Genomic DNA, 20,941 nt, shown 5'->3' with positions numbered 1-20,941 from the left:
AAAGCCAAGGATCAGATGCTTTAATTGGGTAATCCTACCAAACATTTAAAGAAGAATTAATGGGAACACTTCCAAAGTCATTTTACAAGGCCAGCATTACCCTGGTATCAAAACCAGATAAAGATACTATAAGAAAAATATAAATCAGTATCCCTTTTTGAATATAGATGTAAAATTTACCAACACAATATTATGAAACTGAATTCAACAACACATTTAAAAAAAAATCTTAGACTGATAAGTGGGACTTTACCGTAGGATGCAAGGAAGTTTCAACATATGCAAATCAATAAATGTGATACACCACTTTAATAGAATAAAAGATAGAAAACACTTGATAATCTCAATAGAAGTAGAAAAATAATTTGACAAACTACAACATTCTTTCATGATAAAAATGATCAACTAATTTGGTTTAGAAGAAACATACCTCAACATAATAAAGGTTATATCTAACAAACCCAGAGGTAATATCATACTCAGTTTTGAAAGAATAAAAGCTTTTCTTCTAAGATCAGGAACAAGACAAGTGTGCCCTCTCTCACCACTCTTATGCAAAATAATTCTGAAAGTCCTAGCTTTAGGAATCATGGCAGACAAAAAGTAAAAGGCAACCAAATTGGAAAGAAGTAAAATTGTCTTTATTTGTAGATGTTATGATTTTATATATATATTCTTAAAAATTCAACAAAAATATGTTGGAAATAATCAACGAACTTAGTAATATAAAATCACCATACAGAAATCAATTGTGTTTCTATGCACTAAGAACAAAATATCTGAAAAGAAATCAAAGAAATTACTGCACTCATAACAGTATCAACAACAGTAAAATATTGAAGAATAAATATAAGCAAGAAAGTGAAAAATTTAAACAATGAAACTACAATGTTGATGAAATAAATTGAAGACACAAATGAAAAGAAATCCAGAGTTCATGGACAGAAAGAATTACTATTATTACAATATCCATATTACCCAATGTCTTCTATAGAGTCAATGTAACCCTTATAAAAATCCCAAGGGTATTCCCCCCCAAAAAAAACCCTTAAAATTTATATGGAATCACAAAATATCCCTAATAGCCAAAGCAACCATTAGAAAGTAGAACAAAGCCAAAGACATTATGCTCCCTGATTTCAAATTAAACTGCAAAACTAAAGTAATTAACACAGTATGGTATCAATGTAAAAATAGAGAGCCCTGAAATAAACCCACGAATATATGGTCAATTAAAGTTTCACAAGTGACTCAGAAAAAAACACAAAAAAACAATAAAAACCCAAAAAACTCAATGAAGAATGACTAGTCTCTTCAACAAATGATGGGAAAACTGGATAACCACATAAAGAAAAACGATAGTAGTCCCAATCTTCCACCACTCACAAAAATTAACTTGAAATAAAGACTTCAGAATGAGATCTACTACTTTAAAACTCCTAGAAGAAAATAGGAAAGAAGCTCCTTGACATTGGTATTGACAATGATATTTTGATTATAACACCAATAGCACAAGCAACAAAAGCAAAATTCAACTAATGGGAGTGCATCAAACTAAATAACTTCTGCACAGCAAAAGAACCAATCAACAAAATGAAAAGACATTCTATCAAATGGAAGAAGGTATTTGCAAATCATATATTAGATAAGGTGTGGTCAAAAGTTCATAAATAACAGAAGGAAACCAATAATTCACCAAAGTAGTAATTAGTAAAATTTTATTGTGCACAAACCACAGGAGAGTTTGCAAGCTAGGAGCACTCAAATCAAAACGCGGAATGAGGATCAGGAGTGTATTGTTATAAAGCAGCTTATATAGTGAGAAAGTAGTGACTGTTTACTTTTCAGAGTAATTGCTTATAATATTAAAATTTTCTTAAATGAAAGGAAATTGGTTAGTTTTTACCTTATATCATTTCTGGGAAACAGCTCAAGTTTTGGTTATGGTTTCTAGAGGCATAAACAAGAAATTATTTGGGGCAAGTTAGTCTTTCAAAAATAGCTAAATTAAATTTTGCTTATATAGATAAACAGTTTTGTCTGCTCAAGGAATTTTCAAGATTGGTCTCCTTTTTTATTTTAACAATTGCCACCTTTTGGTCATTCTTTTAGCAGGCTAAGAGTATGATCAACCAGCATAGCATTATTATTAGTTAGCATCATTGATATAGTCAGGCTGCAGAATCACACATATTTTCTGGTCCCACTAGTTGAGTCAACAGTTTATGTAGTCACCATCTTCATTGTCTATGTGGTTACTATTTGTTTTATCCAGTGTATGATCCGAATGGATGTCTACATGCAAAACACAGAAGTTAGACCATTTTCTTATACCACATATAAAACTTAACTCAAAATGGGTCACACACCAAAACAGAAAATATTAACTCTTAAAAGAATACTTGGAAGAACATTTCATGACTTTGAATTAGGCAATGGTTTATTGGATATAACAATAAAAGCATATACAACAAAAGAAAAAAATAGGGTTTATCTAAATTAAGTACTTTGGTGCAATAAGGGACACTATCAAGATAGTAAAAAGACAACACAAAAAATGGGATAAACTATTTGTTATGGAAAGTATTGTGTCTCTCTAAAATTCATATGTTGAAGTCCTAAACCCCAGTACCTCAGAATGGATTTGGAAATAGGGTCTTTAAAGAGGCAATTAAAGTAAAATAATTGTCTTTGAAGAGTCTTTTGGTAGAAATGTGAACTTTATAGGTGATTCTGGAAAAGGATAAGAAAGAAAAGAAGAGAGATATAGAGAAAGCTTCTGTCTTCTTAGAGGTATAAATAAATCATCATGAAGAGAATGCTGGTAGAAATAGAAATGTTAAAAGTACTACTGGTGAGATCTGACAGAAATGAGAAACATGTTAATGGAAACTGCAGGAAAGTTGATCCTTGTTATAAAGTGGCAAATATAACTGGCCAAAACTGTGTTCTGGTTTGTGGGACATAGAAGTTTAAACCATAAACTTGGATGCTGGTCTGAAAATATTTCTAAGCAAAGTGTTAGAGGTATGGCCTGGTTTCTCCTTGCTTCTTATAGTGAAGTGCAAGAGGGAATAGCCAAAGTGAAGAAGAAATTGTTAAGCCAGGAAGGAGAGAAAAGATGGTGGAGAAGAAGGACATGAGCTCACCTATTTTATGGAAACACCAAAATCACAACTAACTGCTGAACAACCATGGACAAGAAAACACTGGAACTTACAAAAAAATTTAACTTACATCCAAAAACAAATAAGCCACCAGGAGATGGTAGGAGGGGCACAACTGCAATAAAATCAAAGCCCATATATGCCAGGTGGGTGACCCACAAACTAGAAAATAATTATACCAAAGAAGTTCTCCTACAGGAGTGAAAGGTCTGAGCCCCAAGTCCAGCTCTCCAGCCTGGGGGTATGGCAATGGGAGGAGGAGCCCCAGGGAATCTGGCTTTGAAGGCCAAAGGAGTTTGATCACAGGAATTCCACAGGACTGGAGGAAAAAGAAACTCCACTCTTGGAGGGCACACACAGGGTCCCATGTGCACCAGGACACAGGCAAAAAAAGAAGAGACCTCATAAGAGACTGGACCAGACTTACATGCTAGTATTGGTGGGACTCCTGTGGAAGTGAGGCATAGATGTGGCTCACTGCAGGGACAAAGACCCTGGTGGTGGTAGTTCTGGGGAGTAGTCATTGGTGTGAACCCTCTTGGAGGTCGCTGTTTTCTTACAAAGACTGGGTCCCATCGAAGAACCTGCAGTCTCCACTGCTGGGATGCCTCAGGAAAAACAACCAAAAAGGTGGGAACACAGCCCCACCTATCAGCAGTCAGGATGATTAAAGTCTTTCTGAGTACACAGCTGCCAGGTAAACACATTTACTTACATGTCCCTGCCCACCAGGGGGACAAGACCAAGTTCCACACATCAGTGGGCAGGTACCAGTCCCTCCCACCAGGAAGTCTGCACAAGCCTCTTAGACAGGCTCATTCACAGGGGGCAGAGAGCAGAAGCAAGAAGGACTACAACACTGCTGCATGTGGAATAGAAATCAAAATCACAGAAAGTTAGAAAAAATGAGATAACAGAGGAATATGTCACAGATGAAGGAACAACAACAACAACAAAAAACACCCAGAAGAACAACTATGTGAAGTGGAGATAGGCAATCTACACTAAAAATAATTCAGAGTAATGATAGTAAAGATGGTCCAAGATATCAGAAAAAGATGGGGGCACAGATGAAGAAGATACAAGAAATGTTTAACAAAGACCTAGAAGAAGTAAAGAACAGAGATGAACAATACAATAAATGAAATGAAAAATACACTAGAATGAATCAATAGCAGAATAGCTGAGGCAGAAGAACAGAGAAGTGAGCTGGAAGACAGAATGGTGGAAATCATGGCTGTGGAACAGAATAAAGAAAAAATAATGAAAAGAAATGAGGACAATATAAGAGACCTCTGGGACAACATTAAATGAAACAAAATGTGCATTATAGGGGTCCCATGAGGAGAAGAGAGAGAAAAAGGACCTGATAAAATAACTGAAGATATTATAGTCAAAAACTTCCCTAACATGAGAAAGGAAACAGTCACTGAAGTCCTGGAAGCATAGAAAGTCTCAGGCAGGAAACCCAAGGAGAAACATGCTGTGACACATAGTAACCAAACTGACAAAAAATAAAGACAAAGAAAAAAATATTAAAAGCAACAAGGGAAAAGCAACAAGTAATATACAAGGGAATCCCCAAAAGGTTATAAGCTGATTTCTCTGCAGAAACTCTGCAGGCCAGAAGGAAGTGTCATGATATATTTAAAGTGATGACAACAAAGAATACTCTACCCAGTGAAGCTCTCATTGAGATTTGATGCGGAAATCAAAAGCTTTACAGACATGCAATAACTAAGAGAATTCAGTACCACCAGACCATCATTGCAACAAATGTTAAAGAAAATTATCTAGGTGGAAAAAAGGCCACAACTAGAAAAAAGAAAATTACAAATGGAAAAAATCAAGAGGAAAGGCAAACATACAGTAAAGGTAGGAAATCATTGGCACACAAATATAATATCAAAACCAGCAATTGGGAGAAAAGGAGAGCACAAATGAAGGATATTGGAAATGAATTTGAAATTAAAAGACCAGCAACTTAAAACAATCTTGTTTATATATAGACTGCTATATCAAAACTTCATGGTAACCACAAACCGAAAATATACATAGATACACACATATAAAAGAAAAAGAAATCCAAAAACAGCTCTAAAGATAGTGATAAAATCACAAGAGAAGAGAATGAAGAGGAAGGAAAGAAAAGAAAACACCTACAAAAACAAATTCAAAACAACTAATGAAATGGCAATAAGAACATACCTATTGATAATTACCTTAAATGCAAGTGGATTAAATGTTCCAACCAAAAGACATAGACTGGCTGAATGGATATAAATCAAGACCCATATATATGCTGTCGACAAGAGGCTCACTTCAGACCAAGAGACACATACAGACAGAATGTGAGGGGATGGAAAAAAGATATTCCATGCAAATGGAAATCAAAAGAAAGCTGGAGTAGCAGTATATATATCAGTTGAAATAGACTTTAAAATAAAGATTATTACAAGAGACAAGGAAGAACACTATATAATGATCAAGGGATTAATCCAAGAAGAAGATCCAACAATTTTAAATATATATGAACCCAGAATAGGAGCACCTCAATATATAAGACAAATTCTAACAGCCATAAAAGGAGAAATCAACAGTAACACAATAATAGTGAGCTTTAATACTCAAGTTTCATCAACAAACAGATCATCCAGACAGAAAATCAAAAAGGAAACACAGGCCTTCTATGACACATTAGACCAGATGGACTTAATTGATATTTAAAAAACATTCCACTCAAAAGCAGCAGAATACACATTCTTCTCAAGAGCACAGGGAACATTCTCCATATTTGATCACATTCTGTGCCAGAAAGCGAGCCTCCAGAAATTTAAGAGAATTGAAATAATATCAAGCATCTTTTCTGACCACAACACTATGGGATTAGAAATTAATAACAAGAAAAACAACTTTAAAAAACACAAACACGTGGAGGCTAGATAATATGCTATTAAACAATCAATGGTTCACAGAAGAAATCAAAAGGCACTTGTCTTTGGTTTTGTTTGCCTGCTTTCTTTTCTTCTTCTCCTTTTTTTTTTTTCTTCCTTTGGCCACACCATGAAACTTGCAGTGTCATGGTTCCCTGGCCAGGGGTCAGGCCTGAGCATCTAGGGTAAGAGGGCTGAGTCCAAGACACTTGAATGCCAAAGAATTCCCTGTCTCAGGGAATATTAATTGGCATGAGTTCTCCTGGAGATCTCCATCTCAACACCAAGATACAACACCACCCAACTGCCAGAAGGATCCAGTGATGGATGCCTCACACCAAAAAACAACAAGACAGGAACACTGCCCCATCCATCAGTACACAGGCTGCTTAAATTCTTACTAAGCTCACAGACACCCCAGAACATACACCTTGACGTGGCCCTGCCCACCAGAGGGACAAGACACAGCTCCACCCACCAGAGAACAGGAACCAGTTCCTCCCACCAAGAAGCCTACAGAAACCCCTTGACCAAGCTCACCAACCAGAGGGCAGATAACAAAAACAAAAGACCTACCACCTTGAAGACTGCAGAAAGGAGACCACAAACACAATACGTTATACAAAATGAGATGACAGAGAATTATGTTATAAACTAAGGAGCAAGGTAAAAATCCACAAGATTAAATAACTGAAGAAGAAGTATTCAATATACCTGAAAAAGAATTCAGAGTAATGATAGTTAAGGTAATCCAAGGTCTCAGAAATAGAATGGAGGCATGGATCTAGAAGATACAAGAAATGTTTAAAAAGGACCTAGAAGAATTAAAGGACAAACATACATTGATGAACAATACAATAACTGAAATGAAAAATACACTAGAAGGAATCAATAACAGAATAACTGAGGCAGAAGAACGGATAAGTGAGTTGGAAGATAGAATGGTGAAAATAACAGCTGTGGAGCAGAATAAAGAATAAAGAAAAAAGAATAAAAAGAAATGAAGAGTCTCAGAGACCTCTGGGACAACATTAAATGCACCAACATTTGAACTATAGGTGTCGCAGAAGAAGAAGAAAAAGAGAGAGGGTCTGAGAAAATATTTGAAGAGATTATAGTTGAAAACTTCCCTAACATGGGAAAGGAAATAGTCACCCAGGTCCAGGAAGCACAGAGGGTCCCATACAGGATAAACCCAAGGAGAAACACATGAAGCCACATATTAATCAAACTAACAAAAATTAAATACAAACAAAAAATATTAAAAGCACCAAGGGAAAAGCAGCAAATAATATACAAGGGAATCCACATAACATTAGCAGCTGATTCTTCAGCAGAAACTATGCAAGCCAATAGAGAGTGGCATAATATATTTAAAGTGATGAAAGGGAAAAAAAAAAAAAACCTATAACCTAGAATACACTACCCAGCAAAACTATGGCTCAGATTTGACAGAGAAATCAAAATCTTTACAACCAAGCAAAAGATAAGAGAATTCAGCACCACCAAACCAGCTTTACAACAAATGCTAAAGAAACTTCTCTAGGCGGAAAACACAAGAGAGGAAAAAGACCACAAAAACATATGCAAAACAATAAAGAAAATGGTAATAGGAACATACATATCAAAAATTACCCTAAAGGTAAATGGATTAAATGCTCCAACCAAAAGACACAGAATGCCTGAATGGATACAAAAACAAAGCCCATGTGTATGCTGTCTACAAGAGACCCACTTGAAACCTAGGGACACATACAGACTGAAAGTGAGGGGATGGTAAAAGATATTCCATGCAAATAGATATCAAAAGAAACCTGGAGTAACAGTACTCATATCAGACAAAATAGACATTACAATAAAGACTATTACATGAGAAAAGGAAGGACACAACATAATGATCAGGGGATCAATCTAAAAAGATGATATAACAATAGTAATTATTTATGCACCCAACAGAGGAGTACTGCAATACTTAAGGCAAATGCTAACAGCTATAAAATGGGAAATAAACAGTAAAATGATAATAGTGAGGAATTTTAACACTTCACTTACAAAAATGGACAGATAATCCCAACAGAAAATTAATAAGTAAACACAAGCCTTAAATGGCACATTAAAACCAATAGACTTAACTGATATTTATAGGACCTTCCATCTGAAAGAAGCAATATACACTTTCTTCTCAAGTACACATGGAACAATCTCCAGGATAGATCACATCTTGGGTCACAAATCAAGTCTCAGAAAAGGTAAGAAAATTGAAATCATATCAAGCATATTTTTTGACCACAACAGTATGAGATAAGAAATCAGTTACAGAAACAAATAAAAACTGTAAAAAACACAAACATATGGAGGGTAAACAAAATACTGCTAAATAACCAATGGATCACTGAAGAAATCAAAGAAGAAATCAAAAAATACCTACAAACAAATGACAATGAAAACACAAGGACCCAATTCCTATGAAATGCAGCAAAAGTCGTTCTAAGAAGGAAGTTTATAGCAATACAATCCCACCTCAAGAAACAAGAAAGATCTCAAATCAACAGCCTAACCTTACACCTAAAGCAACTAGAGAAAGAAGAACAAACAAAACCCAAAGTTAGTAGAAAGAAATCATAAAGATCAGAGCAGAAATAAATGAAATAGAAAGGAAGAAACCAATAGCAAATATGAATGAAATTAAAGCTGTTTTTTTTGAGAAATTAAAATTGATAAACCTTCAGTGATAACCATAAAAAAAAAGGGAGAGGACTCAATTGAATAAAATTAGAAATGAAAAAAAGAGAAGTTACAAAGGATCAAAGATACAAAGGATCAGAAATAGGACGGATCATAAAGGACTACTAGAAGCAACTATATGCTACAAAATTGGACAACCTGGAAGAAATGAACAAATTCTTAGAAAGATAATACTTCCAAGAAGAACCAGGAAGTATTAGAAAATATGAACAGACCAATCACAAGTACTGAAACTGAAACTGATTCAAAACCTTCCAGCAAACAAAATTCCAGGATCAGATGGCTTCACAGATGAATTCTATCAAACATTTAGAGAAGAACTAACACCTATCCATCTCAAACTCTTCCCAAAAATTGCAGATGTAGGAATACTCCCAAGCTCATTCTACAAGGCCACTATCACCCTGATACCAAAATCAGACAAAGGTATCACAAAAAAGAAAATTACACACCAATATCACTGATGAACATAGACGCAAAAATCCTCAATAAAATACTCACAAACAGAATCCAACAACATATTAAAACGATCATACACCATGATCAAGTGGGATTTATCCCAGGGATGCAAGGATTCTTCAATATACAAAAATCAATCAGTGTGATACACCATATCAACAAATTGAAGAATTAAAAAAAATATGATCATCTCAATAGATGCAGAAAAGACATTTTACAAAATTCAACACCCATTTGTGATAAAAACTCTCCAGAAAGTGGGCACCTACCTCAATGTAATAAAGGCCATATATGACAAACCCAAAGCAAACATTCTCAATGGTGAAAAACTGACAGCATTCCTTCTAAGATCAGCAAAAAGACAAGGATATCCACTCTCACCAATATTATTCAACATAGTTTTGGAAGACGTAGCCATGGAAATCAGAGAAAAAATGAAATAAAAGGAAAACTGACACCATTTGCAGATGACATGATACTATCCATAGTAAATCCTAAAAAATGCTACCAGAAAACTACTATAACTAATCAATGAATTTGGTAAAGTTGTAAGATGTAAATTAACACACAGAAATCTCTTACATTCCTACATACTAAAAACGAAAGATCAATTAAGGAAACAATCCATTTACCACTGCAACAAAAAGAATAAAATACCTAGGAATAAACCTAAGGAGACAAAAAACCTGTACTCAGAAAACTATAGGATATTGATGAAAGAAATCAAAGATGATACAAATGGAGAGATATACCATGTTTTGGGGTTGGTAGAATCAATATTGTGAAAATGACTATACTACCCAAAGCAATCTACAGATTCAGTGCAATCCCTATCAAACTACCAATGGCATTTTACACAGCATTAGAACAAAATGTTTCACAACTTGTATGGAAACACAAAAGACCACGAATAGCCAAAGCAAGCCTGAGAAAGAAAAACGGAGTTGGAGAAATCAGGCTCCCTGACTCAGACTATACTACGAAGCTACAGTAATCAAAATTGTATGGTACTGGCACAAAAACAGAAATATGGATCGATGGTACAGGATAGAAATCCCAAACATAAACCCATGCACCAATGGTCAACTAATCTATGATAAAGGAAGCAGGAATATACAATGAATAAAAGACAGTCTCTTCAATAAATGGCACTGGAAAAACTGGACAGCTACATGTATAAGAATGAAATTAGGACACTCCCAAACACCATACACAAAAACAAACTCAAAATTGATTAAAGACTTAAATGTAAGACCAGACACTATAAAATTCTTAAAGGAAAACATAGGCAGATAACGCTTTGACATAAATCGCAGCAAGATCTTTTTTCACCCAACTCCTAGACTAATGAAAATAAAAAAATAAATAAATAAATTGGACCTAATTAAACTTAAAAGCTTTTCCATAGCAAAGGAAACCATAAACAAGACAAAAAAGACAAGCCTCAGAATGGGAGAAAATATTTGCAAATGAAGCAATCTAATTTTCAAAATAAACAAACATCACTTGCAACTCAATATCAAATAAACAAATAACATAATCAGAAAATGGGCAGAAGACCTAAATAGACATTTCTTCAAAGAATACATAGAGATGGCCAACAAACTCAAGAATAGATGCTCAATATCACTAATTATTAGTGAAATGCAGATCAAAACAACAGTGAGGTATCACCTCACACTGGTCACAATGGTCATCATCAAAAACTCTATAAGCAGTAAAAGCTGGAGAGGTTGTGAAGGAAAGGGAACCGTCTTACACTGTTGGTGGGAATGTAAATGGATACAGCCACTATGGAGAACAGTATGGAGGTTCCTTAAAAAACTAAAAATAGAATTATCATATGACCCAGCAATCCCACTACTGGACATATAGCCAGAGAAAACCATAATTCAAAAAGACACATGCCCCCCCAATGTTCATTGCCCCACTATTTAAAATATCCAGGTCATGGAAGCAGCCTAAATGTCCATCAACAGAAGAATGGATAAAGATGATGTGGTACATACATACAGTGGTATATTACTCAGCCATAAAAAAGTACAAAATGGTGCAATTTGTGGAGATGTGGATGTACCTAGAGACTGTCATACAGAGTGAAGTGAGTCAGAAAGAGAAAAACAAATGTAGTATTATATCACTTAAATGTGAAATCTAGAAAAATAATACGGATGAACTCATTTGCAAAACAGAAATAGAGATACAGAGATAGAGAATGGATATATGGATACCAGGGTGGGAAGGGGGGATGGGATGAATTGGGAGAATCGGATTGACATATGTACACTAGTATGTATAAAGTAGATAACTAATGAGAAGCTACTTTATAACACAGGGAACTGTACTTAATTCTCTGTGATAATCTAAATGGGAAGGAAATCCAAAAATGAAGGGATATATGTATACATATAGCTGATTCACTTTGCTGTACAGCAGAAAGTAACACAACATTGTAAAGCAACTACACTCCATTAAAAAATAATAAAAAAATATAATGTACATAAACCCACTCTAGGTATTTACTCAAGTAAAAAAAAGAAAAGAAAAAAAAACACATACAAAAGAACCTTTATGTAAATGGTTGTGGTACCTTTATTCACAACTGCCCAAAGCTGCAAACAACCCAGATGTTCCTCAATAGGTAAGTGGATGGACAAATTGTGATAATACAAAAGAATGCTACTTGGCAATAAAAAAAAAGAAAAAAAAATTAAGAAAAGATACTTGCATCCCAAAGTTCATTGCAGCACTGATTATAATAGCCAAGACATGGAAGCAACATAAATGTTCAATATAGATGAATAGTTAAAGAAGTTGTGGCACATATATACAATGTAATATTACTCAGCCATTAAAAAGAATGAAATAATGTCATTTATAGCAACAAGGATGGACCCAGAGATTGTCATACTAAGTGAAGTAAGTCAGACAAAGGCAAATATCATATGTCACTTATATGCATAATCTTAAAAAAAAATTGAAACAAACAAACTAATTTACAAAACAGAGACAGACTCAAAGAATTAGAGAAAGAACTTATGGTTACCAGGGCGCAAGGGTTGGGGGGAGGGACAGATTGGGAGTTTGGGATTGACAGGTACATACTGCTACATTTAAAATAGATAACCAACAAAGACCTACTGTATACCATCGGGAACTCTGCTCGATACTCTGTAATAACCAAAATGGGAAAATAATTTGTAAAAGAATTGATACATGTACATGTATAACTGAATCACCTTGTTGTACACCTTGAAAGTAACACAACATTGTTAATCAACTATACTCCAATATAAAATAAAAAATAAACAAAAGGAAAAAATAAATAAAATAAAATTGGAAATAAAAGGAAAGAAATAAATTAAGAAAAAGGAACAAATACATGAAGATTTGGAAAATTTTCACCCTACCTATACTGCAGAAAATTTTTAAAAAAGCATGCTTTAGAGAGACCATTAGGGTTATGGCCGAACATTTGCTGAAGAGATTATAGGCTTGTGATTTATGGATCCAATCAACCATTTCAGCTGAAGCCAGGAACAGAAATGGAGTTATACTAGCACAATCACTACCAGCTTGGACTGAGGGGAGAAAGATACAATAAAATAAAGGAAAGCTGTTAGACTGGTGTGCTTATAAAACAAGAAGATTAGGACACAGATACAGAAAAATAAAAGAGCATATAAATACAGTAAAATATTGTGGCAAACTACAAACCAAGGAGAGAAGCCTCAAATAAATTAACTCCACTGACAGAAAGATCTTGGATTACTAGGCTCCAGAACTGTGAGAAAATACATTTTTGTTGTTTAAGTCACCCAGTCTGTGGTATCTGTAATGTTAGCCTTAGCAAACTAGTACACATTTTTTTTAATGTGACAGATTTATTTTGGAATAAAAAATAACAAAATTTAATAATTTTAATATCCTAAAAACAATCACTCTTTTGGCTATATTAGTTTTTTCCCAAATATATTTAAGATTATCACTATTTTTTTATTGAAGTGTAGTTAATTTATAACGGTGTTTTAGTTTTAGTTCTATAGCACAGTGATATATATATAGTTCAGAAATATATATATAGTTCTAAAATATGTATATATTTCAGATTGTTTTCCATTATAGGTTATTTAAAATATTGGGTATCTTTCCCTGTGCTATAGAGTAGGTCCTTGTTGGTTATGTTTTTTTTTATTTAATAGTGTGTATATGTTAATCCCAAACTCGTAATTTATACCTCCCTTTCCCCTTTTGTAAACATAAGTTTGTTTTCTATGTCTGTGAGTCTTCCTGTTTTGTGAATAAGTTCATTTGTATCCTTATTTTAGATTCCACATATAAGTGATATCATATGATATTTGTCTTTCTCTGTCTGACTTACTTCACTTAGTATGGTAATTCCTCAGCCCAACCATGTTGCTTCAAATGGCATTATTTCATTCTTTTTTATGGCTGAGTAATATTCCATTGTATATACACCACATCTTCTTTATCCATTCATCTGGTGATGGATATCTAGGGTGCTTCCATGACTTGGTTATTGTAAATATTGCTGCAGTGAACATCGGGTACATGTACCATTTTTAGTTGTTTGTTTGTTTGTTTGTTTTGGATATATACCCAGGAGTGGGATTGCAGGATCATATGGTAATTCTATTATTATGTTTTTAAGGAACCCCCATGTTGTTCTCCATTGTGCCTGTACCAATTTACGTTCCCATCAACAGTGTAGGATGGTTCCTTTTTCTCCACACCCTCTCCAGCAATTTTATTTGTAGATCTTTTGATGATGACCTTTCTGACGGAGTGAAAAGTAACCTTGTTATAGTTTTGATTTGCATTTCTCTACTAATTAGCAATGTTGAGCATTTTTTCCTGTGCCTGTTTGCTATCAGTATGTCTTCTTTGAATATATATCTGTTTAGATCTGCTGCCATTTTTTTTAATTGGGTTGTTGGTTTTGTTATTGATCTGCACAAGCTCTTTGTATATTTTGGAGATTAGTCCCTTGTCAGTTGCATCTTTTACAAATATTTTCTCCGATCCTGTATGTTGTCTTCTTGTTTTGTTTATGGTTTCATTTGTTGTGCAAAAAGATTTTAAGTATAATTAGGTCCCATTTATTTATTTTTGTTTTTATTTCCATTACTCTAGGATATGGATCCAAAAATATACTGCTGTGACTTATGTCAAATATTGTTCTGCTTATGTTTTCTTCTAGGATTTTTTTGAAGTGTATTTGACTTACAATGTTGTGCTAATTTCTGCTGTACAGAAAACTCTAGGATTTTTACAGTATCCTGTCTTATGTTTAGGTCATTAGTCCCTTTTATTTTTTTATATGGTGCTAGAGAAAGTTCTGGTTTCATTTTATTACATGTAGCTGTCCAATGTTCTCAGCACCACTTATTGAAGAGACTGTCTTTTCTCCATTGTATACCCTTGCCTACTTTGTGGGTTTGTTTCCAGGCTTTCTATCCTGTTCCATTGATCTATATGTCTGTTTTTGTGCCACTACCATATTTTTCTCATGACTGCTGCTTTGTAGTACAGTCTGAAGTCAGGGACCCTGATTCCTCCAGCTCCATTTTTCTTTCTTAAGATTTCTTTGGCTATTCGGGGTCTTTTGTGGTTCCATACAAATTTTAATATGCTTTTTTTCTAGATCTGCAAAAAAAATGCCATTTGTAATTTGATAAGGATTACATTGAATCTGTAGTTTGCCTTAGGTTGTATGGTCATTTTAACAATATTGATTATTCCAGTCCATGAATATGGTATATCTTTCCATCTGCTTGTGTCATCTTCAGTTTCTTTCATCAGTGCCTTATGGTTTTCCAGTACAGGTCTTTTTCTTCCTTAGGTAGGTTTATTCCTAGGTATTTTATTATTCTTGATGTGATGGTACATGGAATTGTTTCCTTAATTTCTCTTTCTAATTTTTCATTTTTAGTGTATAGAGGTGCAACAGATTTCTGTGTATTAATTTTGTATTCTCCAACTTTACTGATATCATTAATGAGCTCTAAGATTTTTCTACCAACATGGTTTCTTAAATGGGCTAGCACTTGAACACATATTTCTCAAAGAAGTTATACAAATAACCAATAAGTACATGAAAAGATGCTGAACATGACTAGTCATTAGGGAAATGTAAATCACAATCACAATGAGATACCACTTCACAACCTATGGTATGGCTATTATAAAAAAAAATAATGGAAAATAGCAAGAGCTGGTTATGATGTGGAGAAATTAGAAACCTTGTGCAGTGCTGGTGGGAATGTAAAACATGCAGCTTTTGTGGAACACAGTATGAAAATTCCTCAGAAAATAAAGCGTAGTGTACCATGTTATACATCCATTCCACTTGAAGTTATATAGCCAATAGAATTTAAAGTGGGGCCTCCAAAATAATTGCAAACCCATGTTTATAGCAGCCTTGTTTGTCAGAGCCATAAGATATAATTAACCCAAATGCCCATCAATGAATGAATGGATAAACACAATATGGTATATGCATAGATAGAATACTTTTAAGCTTTAAAAAAGAATAATATTGTGATGCATGATACAACATATAATCATGCTAAGTGAAATAACCCAGACACTGAAGGACAAATATTGTATTGTTTCACCTATATGAGGTATCTAGAATAGTCAAAGTCATAGAGACCTAAAGATAATTATGTGTGTACCTTAGAGAATAGAGGTTATCAGGAGTTGGAAGGAAGAGATAATAATATGTAGTTATTGTGTAATATGTAAAGAATTACAGTTCAGAATAATAAAATATTTTGAAGTTGTAGAGTGGTGATGGTTGCCCAACATTGTGAATGTACTCAATGCTACTGAACTGTACAATTAAAAATGGTTAAAACTGTAATTTATGTATATTGTATAACAATAAAAATGTACCATAAAAATAAACTAGAGTTTTATACTTTATATCTATATATTAGATATATGGGTTTATTTCTGGATTCTCATTTCTATTCCATTCTATATGTCTAGCCAAATGCAAATACCACACTGTTTTGATTACAATGTCTTTGAGGTAATTAAAAAAAATTATATTTTGCCTGAATTTGGTTTTCATTGCTGCATGAGGGCTCTCTCTAGTTACGGCAAGTGGGGGCTACTCTTCATTGCAGTGCATGGGCTTCTCATTGCGGTGACTTTTCTTGTTGCAGAGCATGGGCTCTAGCCACACAGGTTTCAGTAGTTTCAGCATGCGGTCTCAGTAGTTGTGGCACACTGGCTCAGTAGTTGTGGCACATGGGCTTATTTGCTCCATGGCATATGGGATCTTCCTGGACCAGGGATCAAACCCATGCCCCCTGCATTGACAAGTGGATTCTTAACCACTGTGCCACCAGATAAGTCCCACTTGGAGGTAATTTTGATATTGGAGACTGTGAATATTCCACTTCTTTTCTTTTTCAAAGTTGTTTTGGCTATCTGTGGTTGCTTGTGATTCCATAGGAATTTTAGGATCAGTTTTTCAAATTTTGGAAAAACAATTATTAAGATTTTCATATATATTTAAGTAAATCAATACATTGTTTTGGGTAGTATTGACATATTCACCATATTAGGTTTTCTATTTCATGAACATGGGATCTCTTTCCATTTAAATAGGTTTAAAATTTTTTTTCAGCAATATTTCTTTTCAGTTCACAAATCTTTCAACTTTTTTGGGGTTGTTGCTATATTTATTCCTGCTAGTTTGTTATTTTGCATACAATTGTAAATACAACTGCTTTCTTAATCTTTTCATATTTTTCATTCCTCATTTCTATACAGAAATAAAACTTATTTTTGCATTGATTTTGTGCTTTCCTCTAGGCAGAATTCATTTCTTCATTCTAGTATCCTTTTAGTAAATTTTTTTGGATTATCTTTATCTAGGATCATGTCATTTGCACTGAAAATTTTCCTTCTTTCTTTTCAAATGTGATGCCTTTTATTTCTTTTACTTTCTAGTTTTTCTGGCTAGAACTTCCAGTACAGTGATGAATAACAGTAGTAAAAGTGGAATGTTTGTATGGTTCCTGACCTTAGAAGAAATGTTTCAGTCATTCAACATCAAGTCTGACGTTTGTTATCAGTTTTACATATATCCCCTTTATCCTGTTGAGGAAGTTTTGTTTTGTTTTTTTTTCTTAATTTTCTGAGTATGTTTATTGTGAAAGGGTGTGGATTTTTTCAAATGACCTTTATTATCATTTGAAATAATCATTTCTTCCTGTTCATTCTATTAATGTACTGTGTTACATTGATTTTCTTATGATTAACCAACCTTGCGTTCCTGGGATAAATCCCACTTGGACACGGTGTATAATCTTTTCAATATGTTGTTGGATTATGTTTGCTAGTATATTGTGGGGGGTTTTTGCATCTATATTTATAAAAAATATTGGTATATCTTTTCTTGTGATGCCTTGTCTGGCTTTGGCATCAGTGTAATGCTATCCTTATGAAAGGAATTAGGAATTGTCTCTCCTCTATTTTTTGGAAGAGTTTGAGAAAGATTGGTGATAAGTCTTTAAATATTTGGTAAAATTTACCACTGAAGCCAGCTGGTTCTGGAGCTTTTTGTTGTTGTTGTGAGGTTAGTTTTTGATTACTGATTTATTCTCTTTTGTTGTTTGAAAAGACAGCCCTTTCCTCATTTATTTATATTGGCACTCTTGTCAAAAATCACTTGGGCATATACAGGAACATGTGGTGGGTCGCTCTTTACTATTCCATTGGTGTCTATATATGTTTTAATGTAAGTATCAGACATTTGATTATCATTACTTCGTATTAAGTTTTGCAATTAGGAAGGCTGAGACCTCCATATTTTTTCTTATTTTTCAAGGTTATTTTGACTATTTGAGATTTCTTATAATTCCACCTAAATTTAGGATGGATTTTTCTATTTTTTCCAAAAAATATTATTGGATTTTAATAAGGATTGCATTGAATCTATAGATTCTTTATGTAGTATTGACATCTTAACAGTATTGTCTTCCAATCCATGAACATGGAAGGCCTTTTTGTTTATTTGTGTCTTCTTTATTAGTTTTTTCCAGAGGCATTTTGTAGATTTCAGTGTACAAATCTTTTGCTTCCTTGGTTAAATTTATTCCTATATATTTTATCGGTTTGATATAGAAGCATAACTAATGTAAGTATTGATTTCATTTCCTGCAAATTTGATGAGATTGTTTATTTTAACAATTGTTTAATTTTTAGATTTTTCTACATATAAGATTATGTTGTCTACAAATAAATATAATTTTATCTTTTTCTTTGCAATTTGGACACGCTTATTTCTTGTTCTTGCCTAAATTCTCTATTAAGGACTTAAAGTATTACATTTAGATGATGCTAAAGTGCACATCCTTTTCTTTTTCCTAATACTAGAAAAAGATATCTCAGCCTTTCACAATTGAGTGTGATGTTAGCTCTGGGTTTCTCATATATGTCCTTAATTATATTCATATATTCGCCTTCTATTTAGTTAAAAATTTTATTATGAAATTATATTGAATTTTGTCAAAAGGTTTCTCTGCATCAAGATAACCATTTTTTCTCTTCATTCTGTTTATGCAGTGTATTGATTAAATTGTCTGATTTTCTTTTTTTGGTGATTTTTTTAAATTGAAGTATAGTTAATTTACAATGTTTCAGGTGTACAGCAAAGTGATTTGGTTATATGTATACATACATCATATATATCTTCTTTTTCAGATTCTTTTACATTTCAGGTGATTACAATATAGTAAATATAGTTCCCTTTGCTATACAGTAGGTGCTTATTGTTTATCTATTTTCAATATCATAGTGTTTATCTGTTAATCCCAAATCCTTAATTTATCCCTCACCTCCCCTTTCCCCTTTAATAACCATAAGTTTGCTTTCTGTGTCTGTGTCTATTTCTCTTTTGTAAATAACTTTATGTACATCACTTTTTAAGATTCCATATACAAGCGATATATATTTGTCTTTCTCTGTCTGACTTACTTCACTTTGTATGATAATCTCTAGGTCCATCCATGTTGCTTCAAATGGCATTATTTCATTCTTTTTTATTGCTGAGTAATATTCCATTGTATATATATATACCATTTCTTCTTTATTCATTCCTCTGTCAAAAGACATTTAGGTGGCTTCTATATCTTGCCTATTGTAAATAGTGCTGCTATGAATATTGGGGTGCATGAATCTTTTCAGATTAGAGTTTTCTTGGAATGTATACAGATGTTGGGTTGCAGGATCACATGGTAACTTTATTTTCAGTTTTTTTTTAAGGAACTGAATACTGTTCTCCATAGTGGGAGCACCAATTTACATTCTCACCAACAGTGTAGGAGGGTTCCTTTTTCTCCACACCCTCACCAGCATTTATTATTTGTAGACATTTTGATGATGGCCATTCTGACCAGTGTGAGGTTATACCTCATTGTAGTTTTGATTTGCATTTCTCTAATAATTAGTGACACTGAGCATCTTTTCATGTGCTTTTTGACCATCCATATGTCTTCTTTGGAGAATTTCTATTTAGGTCTTCTGCCAATTTTTTGATTGGGTTGTTTGTTTGATATTGAGCTGTATGAGTTTTTTGTATATTTTAAAAATTAATCCCTTGTTAGTTGCATTGTTTACAAATATTTTCTCCAATTCCTTAGGTTGTCTTTTAAGCTTTTAAGTTTATTCAGTTCCCATTTGTTTATCTTTGCTTTGTTTCCATTACACTAGGAGACAGATCCAAAAAAACATTACTGTGATTTATGTCAGAGTATTCTGCTTATGTTTTCCTCTAGGAGTATTATGGTGTCCAGTATTATATTTAGGTCTTTAATCCATTTTGTGTTTATTTTTATATTGGGTTAGAGAATGTTCAAATTTCATTCTTTTACATGTAGATGCCCAGTGTTCCCAGCACCACTAATTGAAGAGACTGTCTTATCTCCATTGTATATTTTTGCCTACTTTGTCATAGATTAATTGACCATAAGTGTGTGGGTTTATTTCTGGATTTTCTATCCTGTTCCATTGATCTATTTTTCTGGTTTTGTGCCAGAACCATAGTGTTTTGTTTCCTGTAGCTTGGTAGTATAGTCTGAACACAGGGAGCTTTATTCTTCTACCTTTGTTCTTTCTCAAGTTTATTTTGGCTATTCGAGTCTTTTTTGTTTCCATACACAATTTAAAATTATTTACTCTAGTTCTGTGAAAAATGCCATTTGTAATTTGGTAGGGATTGAATTGAATCTGTAGATTGCCTTGAGTTTTAGGGTCATTTTAATAATATTGATTCTTTTCATCTAAAAACACATTATCTCTTTTCATCTGTTTGTATCCTCTTCAATTTCTTTCTTCAGTGTCTTATAGTTTTCTGAGTAAAGTTCTTTTATTTCCTTAGGTAGGTTTATGCCTAGGTAATTTATTCTTTTTGATGCAGTGGTAAATGAAATTGTTTCATTAATTTCTCTTCTTGATAGCTTGCTGTTAATGTATAGAAATGCAACAAATTTCTGTGTATTAATTTTGTATCATGCAACTTTAGAAAATTCATTGATAAGCTCTAGCAGTTTTCTGATAGCATCTTTAGGGTTTTCATTGTGTAGTACTATGTCATCAGCA

At 33.5% G+C, this 20,941-nt stretch overlaps 1 long non-coding RNA gene across 1 annotated transcript; it reads left to right on the top strand.

Annotated features, from left to right (window-relative positions):
• The first annotated feature begins 689 nt into the window (after positions 1-689).
• On the top strand, positions 690-10,964 carry LOC309653132. Its single transcript, XR_014259005.1, has 2 exons — positions 690-10,059; positions 10,239-10,964. It is a non-coding gene; the product is annotated as an uncharacterized lncRNA (long non-coding RNA).
• Positions 10,965-20,941: the final 9,977 nt, after the last annotated feature.

Source organism: Balaenoptera physalus, assembly GCF_965194825.1.
Source record: "Balaenoptera physalus genome assembly, chromosome: X".
Lineage (NCBI taxonomy): Eukaryota > Metazoa > Chordata > Mammalia > Artiodactyla > Balaenopteridae > Balaenoptera > Balaenoptera physalus.
This window is presented reverse-complemented; position numbering and strand designations above follow the sequence as displayed.